Raw genomic sequence first — 11,367 nt, 5'->3', positions numbered from 1 at the left:
CCAGTGGTGGGCACCTAACAAGTGTACAGAATTTTCCATCCTTATTAGTACTGCCTCGGTAGTAGATTAATCTAATCCACAAGGGTTTTAGTTCGGTGACTTTTGTTTGTTGCTTTGTTTTTATTTGCCTTTTTTCCTAAGCTCAAAAGAATTGCTCAAAAGAATGTCAATGAACTTACAAGTATCAGGAGATTTAACATATGTCTTTTTCCCCTTCTTTCCCTTTTCTTTTTCCTGTTTTTTGTATTTCCATTACCTTGTTATAGACAGAAATTAAATGTATTTCTGGTGACTACTTTTTGCCAAATCTGTTTCTCATCATCTAGAAGCTGACAACTAGTTTGATTAATTTTCTCAGTACTTTTCCAGGAAATTAATCACGTTTTTCTGGAACTGTCTGACCCTTATTTTTGCCTCCTGGTTTTCATATGCAGCTAGAAACAACATTTTCACCTTTTCTGCCTGTCCAGTACTCCACCATTGTCATGAGTTGCAACTGGTAATTAATTTTGACATGGCCTCAGTCAGATCTGTAATGAAGTAAATCCACTCTAGCTGTTTTGAAATTAAATTTAGCTTCTCTAAATAGTCCTAGATTATTTTTCCTGTGTTTTTGCCCTGATTCACTGGTATTAGCTGTACTGGCAGCCTGTTTGCAATTACGTCACTAGTGCAGACTGAAGCAAAAAGATACTAAACCTTTTGGCCTTCTCGATTTTCCTCTTCCTAGATTTTTCTTCACCATGCAGTAGCAGATCAGTTTTATTATTTCTTTTTTTTCATCCCTTTCTCTGCAGATGTGTGTCCCTCTCATATTACTAATACACTTTCAGAATCACTTCAGTTAGCCTGGTGTGTCTGTTTGCTCTTAGGTTTTACATTTTCTGTAGGCACTTGTGCTGTTCCTTTCTACTTATCTCTGGTAATTAAAAACCTTTTCAAATTTCTGGCCTTCAAAGTGAATAAATAAATGTGTGCCTTAGTGAAGTGACATCTTGATGATCATCTGTTTCACACTCAGATAATCTGTCTTTAACTGTCCTATTTTAGTAAAGGAACTTCTGGTTCTCCTTTATCTTTCCATTTTTCTCTCTCTCTCTACGTGTGTTCGAAGTGTGTTGAATTCTGATTTCATGAAGTCTTTGGTTTCATTTAGTTTTATTCTCTTTTCATTCCAACATGACTGTCAACTTCACTTTTGTGGTGACTCTTATGGGTAAATAAAAGGGTTACTACCACTGCAGTGATGATATTGAGGATATAATTTTCTCTCTCTCAAGCAACTGGAGATGTGTGGACTTCAAGGAAAAGCGTGAGTGAAGTGATTTCTGTGGAAATGGAAAAGGTATCAGGAGAGGAGGATCTTACAGACAAACTTCGGCAACGCACATGATGTGACAGAGCTTGAAAACTGTGATGTTTGTATCACCAAATTAAAAATAGATTTAAGTTTTGTATTGCATTTCTCTTGGGAGATAGTTTCTTCTTTTTTTTCCTTCTTGGAAGCTTATAATATTTCATTTGGGTGTTTTTTTTCCCCTCTTTGAATGTGAAACTTAATTCCTCTGCAGACACTACTGTGTTGGCATTGTATCATAGAGGAAACTGCAAAAGAAGGGTGAAGGGAAAATATCAAAATAATATCCACTTCTATGAGAAACTACTAGGTTAATTATATGATTGATCTGCACATGTTTTAAGGTGGAGTTGGCTTTTTTCAAGGTATTCTTTTGATGATTGCTGCTACATCTGACCCAACATCATATTACATAATTAAACTAATATCCCATGCTACAGAGGAATTCTTTCTGGAAAGTCTGGAGGTAAAAAGCAGGACTGATATTCTTGCTTTAAGAAGCCTTTCATTTCAAGATCTTGCTAAAAAAAAAAAGATTACACACACTGATTTTCCATTTATAAGTGCATAATTTAAATTTTCTTGCCTCAGAACAATTCCATTCCCTTTCCCATTGGAGTGTCTGTAAGATATGTTAAATTAGATGGGTAAATGAGTTGGCAAAATTACTACAGAAAGGCCACTGAGAACATACCAATTTTGATCATTACTTGTAGTGTGTAGGAGTTTTAGGAGAACACAGTAGATGTTCTCCATAAAAGGTGAAGGTTTATGTCACAGGAGTAGAGGTTTTTTTGAATGTTTTATGTGAAGTAGATATTCAAGATATTTGTTGTATGGAATATAATTTTAAGTCTCTGTTAGAGATTTTGTTCCTCACTCCTATGTCTTACCTGCATCTGCAGAGGGTTGTGAAGTTATTTCAGTGATAGAGAATTCCAGAAAGGACTGTCAGTCAGTCATTCCTCCCTGAACCATTTGCTTATAGTAAAAGCAATAAGTGAACTCAAGGAGTTTGATGGGTATTGCAGGTACTTCATTGACTTCTTGCTTCACACAGGGAATGCCATGTATTTTTTTCCCCTTATCTTTCATTAACTACAAAATTGAAGGAGATCTCATATTTTAATTTCACAATGATGTCTGCCTTGTAATGTTTTTCTGTGCATTATGTACTGTATTATCTTTAGATCAATGAATTTTCTGTTCTGTCCTAAAGTGCTATGTGCATCAAAGAAGTGACAAAAGTGGGTTTTGTGCATATTTTAGATGCCTACCACACCTTTCATAGCAAGTAAGGTTATAAGCATCTGAAAATAGTCATTGACCATAACTGGGGAGCTCAGCTGTAATGGAAATGCACCATCTTGAGTAGTTTTATAAGCAAAAAATATTAACAAACCATCTGTGTCAAATAACAAGTTAATAACACCTCTTGGTATATACTCTGATGCTGTTGTCTACTGCTGCCACTTCACTTTGTGTTTTATATAAAATAGTTTGGGTATGGATATTCATCCATTGAAAAATACATATAGCATCCACGTTAAGAACTTTATTTCTTGTCTGTGGCAAGGACAGGTTCAAGATGCATCAAGATAAACTTGCAATGTACTCAGCACACTGCACTAGGTTCCTCTATTGACAGTAATTTATTCTAGTTTCAAAAAATAAGCAACTTTTCACTTACTAATACATTAAAAATGTGAATGCAAAATATCCTGTAGTGCCATCATCTTTAGCTAGTTATCTCATACTTTGGAAATTTGTTAAATTAGCGGTGATATTCTGATGGAACAAGCCTGTGTTAGGTGTTTCTGCTCTTTTAAAAAAGCCCTTTTACATGTCTGTTCTCTGTAAGGATCATTTTTACCTCAGAGAATTCAGGGAAAGTTTTTTCTGTGTTGTGATGGCACTCTATAAAGCAATTGTCTTGTAGAGGCCAGGCAGTAGGGAAAAAAAATGAAAGAAGAATTTACCTACCTTGATATACTTACAGAACTGGAGGGAAAAAAATCTTTCATAAGAATTTATGTTTTTATAGAAGGACAATTAAAAAAAAATAGAATGGAAAAAACGTGGATTGAAATTTACTTCTGGAAAGAAATGGAAGCTAAATTGCACATCCAGAACATAGCCTGAACAAAATGTTCCTTTATGTACTGAAAAAATCTCAAGATTCACTGTGTATTTTCACCAGATATGGATTTGAGTCAGGCTTTAGTTCAAATAACCTTCAACTTTATATAATTTTATCAGGGAGTCAGTCTTAGGTGGGAGTTCTGGGGCACTTTGTGTGGGTTTGGGGCTGGTCCAAGGATGACACTGACAAATGTGAGTGCAGTGCAGGGTTATCTGGGTGGTGGGCATGCAACACAGAATGTGTGAGCAGGGGCTGAGAGAGCAGGGTTTGTCCAGCCTGGAGAGCAGAAGGGCCAGGGGAGATGTTCCTGTGCTCTACAGTGGCTAAGGAGGGGCGCAGATCCTGCTGGAGCTGGACTGGGTATGCAGCAACAGGTCCAGAGGTGTTGGGAATATGGCAAATTCCAACTGAATGCAAGGGAAAAAAAGTCATTGTAGGAGTGATAAATTTTTGGGATGAGGCTCACAGAAGAATGGAGATGCTTAAAACTCTCTTGGACACAGCCTTTGACAGTCTGCTTGAACTGCACTTGCTTTGTGCAGGGGTTTGGAGCAGAGACCTTGGGAGATCCCTTCCACCTTTCTGTGGTTCTGGGTGTCGCAGTCCAGATACAATTCATTCAGTTTTGTCACATCTTTGCCTCTGTTAGTTCAGCTGGTACTGGAGAGAGCAGTGCATCTCAAAAGACCTTTAGAATGAAATATTCAGGAAGGTTTTTCAGCCAAAAACTTGAAGAATTTCAGATAGGCAGACTTTTAAGTTCTTCTAAAACCCAAAACAAACCTCAACACCTACACTGTTGCACTCTGTCCGAGTGTTCCTGAACTTACCTTTTAAGTGCCCCACCAGCTTATTAAATGAATTTTAGATGGTGAACCTGACTTCTAAGCTACAAAATACAAAATGAGCCAGACTGTGCTCGTAACCATATTAGTAGAGGCATTTGTTACATGGTGATGAGTCCCAAAAGGAGCGGCATCTTGAAAACTGAGTTGTCTAACTTCTGGATATTCACTTTATCCCTTTATGTGCTTGATTAATATCTGCACACCTACTTGTCTATATGTACCTAATTTTTTTTTTTTAGTAAAATGCTACAAAATATGAAAATAACATTGTGTAATTTCTGCAAGGTTATATGCACCTATTATTTTTTCTAATCTGTTGTAGACAGACAAGAGGGGTTGTGGTTTTTTTCCCTCCAAAATTAAATAAACTTTTAATTAAATAAAGATTTTTTTTTTTCTTCAAAATGGATTCTACAAATATCTAATCCCAGAGCTACAATTTCTCAACCTTCCTCTTCTTCTATGAGATGTTGCTATGGTTATTACCCTGCTGGGTAGTGAAATGCAGTAATTTGTTTAGCAATTCCTTTTCTCCACAATACTGTACACACAAAGAGGAGGCTTGCATTTACCAAGTGCATCAGTGTGACAAGTCTGCTGTTTTTCACAAATCCTTCTAATGTAAGTCATGGTTTGTAAAGCACACATATTTCGTTAGCAACTGAAATTCTTATCCCGCAAAAATAAATTTCTCTGGTAGCAAAAATAAGTTTATAGAAAGCTGTTCCAAGTGCTGACTGACTTTTCTCCTCTCTGCAGACAACATGAGGACCCTAGAAGGGGCAGCAGATGTTATGTATGATATCTTTTTTGAATTTGAGGAGCATTACTAGTTAGATGACTAAATAATCAGATGCTTGAAAGAAGCTTGAGTTGTAATTCAGGTTTCATTAAGAGCAAGGGATTTGCACTAAGATCTGTTTAAGAAAAATGGTAAGAATAAGAATATTCTTGATGCATCTGTTCTGTTTCAGTATGATCTGGCTTGCTTCAAATCTCGAAGCACAACTGTAATATACGTGGTAGTCAATGATAAGATTTGTAAGGGTGTCTTTGAGCAAGGCTTGAGTCTTCAAAATTGCTCAATATCTGTAAACCATTTAGTTGATAGACTTCTTCAAACAGTTGGGCTGCGTTGAACACAAAAAATTTGAAAACGTAGAAGGTTTTGTCATGGCAAACAACCAGTTTGGGGTTTACTCACTTGGTGGTGGTGCTTCAGCTACAGAAGACTGTGATCACTGTGTTAAGTAAAGAAGGTGCTGCACTGCAAGGCTTAAGTGAGCAAAGAGAAAGGGAGTGACAGTCAATTAAAAGATGCAAGGAAATAGGTTGCAGGCTGAGAAAGGTGGGTTTTATTTGGACAGAAAACACAGCAGATTGATGTTTGGAAATGGCTACTGTTCTGGTTTACCAAGCCATGAGGTGGCTGCTCTGTGTGGATTCTCCTTGGTTTCATTCAGTCTTTTCCTAAAGTTTCAAGTGATGAAAACTCCACGTCCTCCTTCGGGAGACAAATTGTTCTGTAGTCTAATTAATCCCACAATCAGCTTGTTTCTTCGTATTTATCAAAATGTATATTCTTAATTACCCCCAGCCTGTCTCGCTTTGCATACTCAGCAGAACACGTTAGAATTGATGGCCTATGGTCATTTTTGCTGCTTTTTGTATGTTACAGCAGCTACCTCTTCAACTGATGTCTGGTGGGCTCTGACTTCCTTCTTCTAAATCCTGTTGCTCCTCACTGCTTGCTGATATTTGCAGGATGGGAAAACTCTGGAGTCCATTTGCTGGCAGGAAGAAGTGAGGAATGGCCAAAAAATAGTTTAAAAAAAAAAAAAAGAAAAGTAAGGCATTAAGCTCTTATATGCAGTTTACGAAAGCCTGTGGGCTGATTCTACCAGGCAGCAGTCAGCCAGCTAGCTGGATTTAGAGCCCTAGCTAGTTCCATGTAATTTGGGAAAGAAACCCAAGGCAAACATGATTCTGTGACTGAGGGAGGTGATGTCTGTGTCCTGCCCTGTAAACCTGCACCCTCACTGGGTTATGTAGTACAAACACTGCTGTAACCACCCCTGCCCAGCAAGTGAGGCAATGGTCGTTGATGGGTTTAGATACAATGATTGCATTTTGTTTCAGTGCCAGATCAGATGAAAGTTTCAGTAGCATTTCATCCTTCTCCCCTTTCAGCTGGTTGCATGTTTTAGTGCCATCTTTCAGCTCCCTGCGTTGCTAGGGTTTCAACACACTCCTCTGTTCAGCTCTGGAGGATGAAATAAGTGTTTTATTGCAGTTGTCTGGAATTTTCTTCATTCAGTCTTGCAGAAAAAGTACATCTGTCAAATGCACCTGTCTTTCTGCACTGAACTGTCAAGAATTGATGCATAACTCCCAGAAGTATAGAGGAGTTGTTCTCAGCACCTTGACTTTTCATTTCTAAATCACCCAAGATTCTCCTAACCTTTTATTTGCCTCACAATCATACAGTAAATTTGCAGTAGACTGACTTCTCACTCAGCCTTCCAGACTGTTTCCTCCATTGAGGTGTTTCTATTTTTCCACTTCATCTGCACCAGCTTAAACCCATGGGGTTTTTCCCAAGGTTTGTGGATGCTTATTTTATCATGCATAATATTACAGAATTTGAGGTTTTGGGGCACCTGGGCTAGTATGACAAGTTTTAAAATGGCATTAGTTTCACTTACTTGATTTCTCTAAAACTCATTGCCATTGTCTGTGCCTTCGCAGACTCCTCCTCATTTTGGCTTATCCAAACAAGGTCAGAATAACTTGATCATGGGTGTATGTCCTTAAAGGTAAGGAATTCAGGGAATAAGTTCAAGAGAATGACAGATCTTAAAATATGTTCTCCAAATTTTGGATTTTACGCAAAGCAGGAAAAGTACTAGAGATTCTTTCTTCCGAAATTTTAATAGCAGTTGTCATATAGAGGAAAAAAAGCTGACAGCACTCAACTAGTTACAGTTGTATTGATGTTATATGTTCATTTTGAAATCCTAATCATGTTGATTATTATAATCAATAGATCATGGTTGTCTTGAGGATGTGTTTTTTGAGGTCACATGTGAACGATGAAACCAGAATCACGTCAATGTTTAAAATCAACAAGTTTTAATTATGTTGTTTGAAAATCAGTTTTTTCATGGCCTTGAAGATGAGCATGGAATATCTCCAAGGGTAGAGATCCTTCTTTTCTCCTCACTTCAGCCTGGCTTTGGCATCTCTATCTCTCCTAATTCTACCAAGCAGAAGGTCCCTTCCTGCCCCGTTAGCTCTGAGCATTGTGTGTCTTCTCCAGGTAGAAGAAAACAGCTCTCAGCCTCTCTGTAAGGTTATGTGCAGCAGTCCCTGCCTGTGCTGGCAGCTCTCCAGTGAGCCCTATCTGGTTTGAGAACATCTTGGATGTACCCAAGGTCTCGCATCTGTCCCGTCTCACTGCTTGAACTCATGCGTGTGTGTCCAATTTGTTCAAGTGTACCTTAGTCATTCTGTCTTATGGATAGTTCCGGTCTGCCTCAGGAGGTCTGTGAGCATTTGTTTCCCTGAGCCCTTCCTGCATCCCTCAGCACTGCATCTTTCACCTTACTGAGCAGTGGACCCACATTTCCCTTGGTTTTCCTTTTGCTGCTGCTGGACCTTTCTCACCACCTTCCCATCCCTTGCCAGTCATGTTTTTCCAAGCTCTGAGGATGTGAGGCATGTTTGCCCTGGGAGCAGCACAGCTGGGAGTAGGGCCCAATGGGATTCGGGGTGTATTTGCCCTAGGAGCAGCATAGCTGGGAAGCAGGGTACAATGTGATTTGCTCCATTTTTGTAGTCAGAGCAGCTTCCCCAGGACTCCTTGTGAATCAGCCTTGGCAGTGAGCAGCTCCTGGTGCAGAGGAACCAGTGTGTACGTTAAAGTGGATCACGTCAGATAATACAGCAACGTAAGACCTATGATCAAAATCCAGGAAACTCTGCATTGTTTTCTCCAAAATGAATTTCACCCTCAGCATGAAGCTTCCAGAAGGGGGGTGTGAGATAAAACACAGCTTTGCAGCTGTAAACCCAGGATGCCAAGGCAGAGTAACTCCTTCAAACTCTTATTCAGCAATAAAACATTAAAAGCTTGTTGTTTCATCTATTCTTTTGACAACCATGTCTTAATGACCCAGAAAAGAAGTATCCAAGCAAAAACACAGTAGGATTTTAAAACCTTAAAGGAACTCAGTCACTAATGCCACTTCTTAACTGGTATCTAGAAACAAGGGGGCTGAGTTTTGTTTCCTATGGAAAAGGGCCAGCGTTTCTGTCCAGGTGTCACCTCCTGAAATTGCGAATGGTGCCGGATTTCTCCCAGACCAAAGCCACCAGCAACTGGGACTCTGGCTGCCCTTGAAGTGCCAGAGGCCACCTCTTAACTGGGGGGCGGGGGGGGGGCTGAGGTTTTTTTCCTATGGAAAAGGGAATTGTCTCCAATTATGTGACTCCCACACATGCTGGCCTAATGTATTCCACGGAGAATGTGTTGATGACTTCACTGGCAGTTTCACATTAAAATCACTGAGCAGAGCATGGAGATTTTTTTTTCACTCTTTATGTGGAGAAGTAAATTCAATAAATATTTTGTGAATATAATTATTTTATGTTAACTATATTTATATTGGCATATATCATTTTAAAAAGAACTATTAAACTCGGCAGTAAGAAGTGAGAATATCTGTATATATATACATTTCTGCTCGTTAGGAAGGGCTGTGAACTGACTTCATCATCAAACTAGAGGTACATAAATGGAGAAGATATGCTTGTGAAATATTTTACAATTTCAGTGTTCTCATTTCTCTTAGCAGAGCAAATCTGACTTTTTTTTTTCCCCCTCGGTGAAAATGAGGATAAAATTCTTTTTTTTTGCCTAGATTGAATTCTTTATCCTTAACTAAAATGATAATGATTAATAGAAGAAGGGTATCTTATAAATTTGAAACATTTCAAGTTTAAACTGAGGCAGTTTTCCTTTTATAATATTTTTAAGTGATAACTGAAAGATTAAGCAAACTTTGGTTGTGGTGGCCTTGTGTCATTATGAAATCTTACTGTATAAACAAAAAAGCTTTAGACCAGAAGGGAGGTAAAAATTGTTGGAGAGACTGTGCATAGTATTTCTATGTCAGTATTTCTGGTGTCTCAACATTGTTGCAAATAAAGTCAAGAAACCTGTTTTAAATTTTCACTAATTTTTACTATAATAGTTCAGGAATTCAAGTCGAAATGGGTAGGCCTTGAAGAAAACAGACATTCTGAACGCTATGAAGAACTATCAGTTGCTTGAGGGAAAACTTGCTGGAGATCACAGAAGCATATTAATATTCATTGAAATCAAAACTTTTTTTTCTTTGACTGTCTTAATGAATTAGGGAAAGAAGAATTCCGGGGTTTTTCCAGAAATCTAAGGTGTAATACATTTCTGCTATTTAATGTCGAGTACGTTAATGTTATGCCTCAGTTTCCCTGGCCATAAATGGGGATAATGATACTTATCTCCTGTAAATTGCTTTGGGAACTTTTGATTATGAAAGTTGAATATGATTATTCATTATGTTTGCTTCCTATGAATATTCTAGTGAATGTGTTTCGCAAGGGGATGATTAATTTTCAACAAATATCGGAGACTTGAGAAAATGAGTTTATGTCCTCATAAATATAAATGTTCTGTTTCAGATACTGAGGAAATGTGACATATTTGTATTCCATACAAATGAAGCCAGTATTCTCAAATGAGGAACACTGAGCCCACACGTGTTAATCACATGTTCTTTCATGCCAAGAGCTATCAAGCTTCCCTCACGCCAAGAGGGAACGGTTCTGAGTAAGGAATACATATATATATACTTTCAGACAAAGTAAGGAAGAGATGCAGATGCAAAGTTTACTGAGATATGGTTATTTCCACATGTTACAGGGGTAGAACACATGGGGTGCTTTCTCTGACAGGTTTTAGATATGCAGAGAGTCATTCTATGACTCAGACTGTGTCACGTCGCACATGTCACTCCAGCGTTAACTGTAGGGAGGTCACTGTTCAACAACTATGTATTTCAGAAAGGTGCAAAATGCCAAGAGATGGGATAATCTGGGACTGATCTTCATAGATTTTTATAGTGGTCAGTCATCCTCACGTGAGGAACGTTTGCCTCGCAGCTGAGGTTCTCTGTCTTGTTCTCACTGCTCTCTCTTTGTGAAGCTGCTTAGATGGTGGAAATAAATAACATCAGACATCCCTTTCACATAGGCTGAAGAGATCAAGTCTGTCTACCGATAATAAGACACGTTTTTCTAACCTTGAAATCATACTTGTCATGTTTACACTTTTCCTGTAATTTCTCAGCTCTGTTTGGTTACCAGATGCTGTGTAGTCACATGGTCTGTAATGTCCTGTTCTTACACTTTGCTCATTCTTTGTCAGATACTGAATTGGGGTTTATTTTCATTTGTACCCAGCATCCTGAAAGAGTATCTGAATTAACTTTCTGCTTAATCTCCACTTCCTTGTCAGAATTGCAGCTTTTTTGGCTTCAAGCTGTCATTGCCTTGGTAGGACTTGTGCTCTGTGCTCCCTGGCCTATAATTCTGTTCAGTACTTGTTTCAACACAACTTTTTCAAGAGTTAAAGTCTTTCCATATGTTTTTTTGCCACTGTTTCATCTAAAAATTTTAATAGGAGTATTTTTATTGGCATTCAACTGTGCAATCAAAATGATTCTCATTCTGGTGATTCTTTTATTCCTGCTTCCTGCTCTTTCACAATTACACTACAACCCACCAGTCATCTTTTACCAAATAACAGTTTGTGTGTGTGTGAGCATTTAAAAAAAACCTTGGTGTAGGGCTATTCATAATTAGAAAACCCCACCAAACAGTTTGTAGCTGAAATGCTTAAATCTAATGAACAAAAACAGAATAGTATGAGAATGAGTATCAGTACTGTTATCTTCATCTTACTATTGAAAAATGGC

The sequence above is a fragment of the Corvus cornix genome, chromosome 14 (genome assembly GCF_000738735.6).
Source record: "Corvus cornix cornix isolate S_Up_H32 chromosome 14, ASM73873v5, whole genome shotgun sequence".
In the NCBI taxonomy this organism is placed as follows: Eukaryota; Metazoa; Chordata; class Aves; order Passeriformes; family Corvidae; genus Corvus; species Corvus cornix.
The sequence above is the reverse complement of the archived record's forward strand: the minus strand, read 5'-3'. Positions refer to the sequence as shown.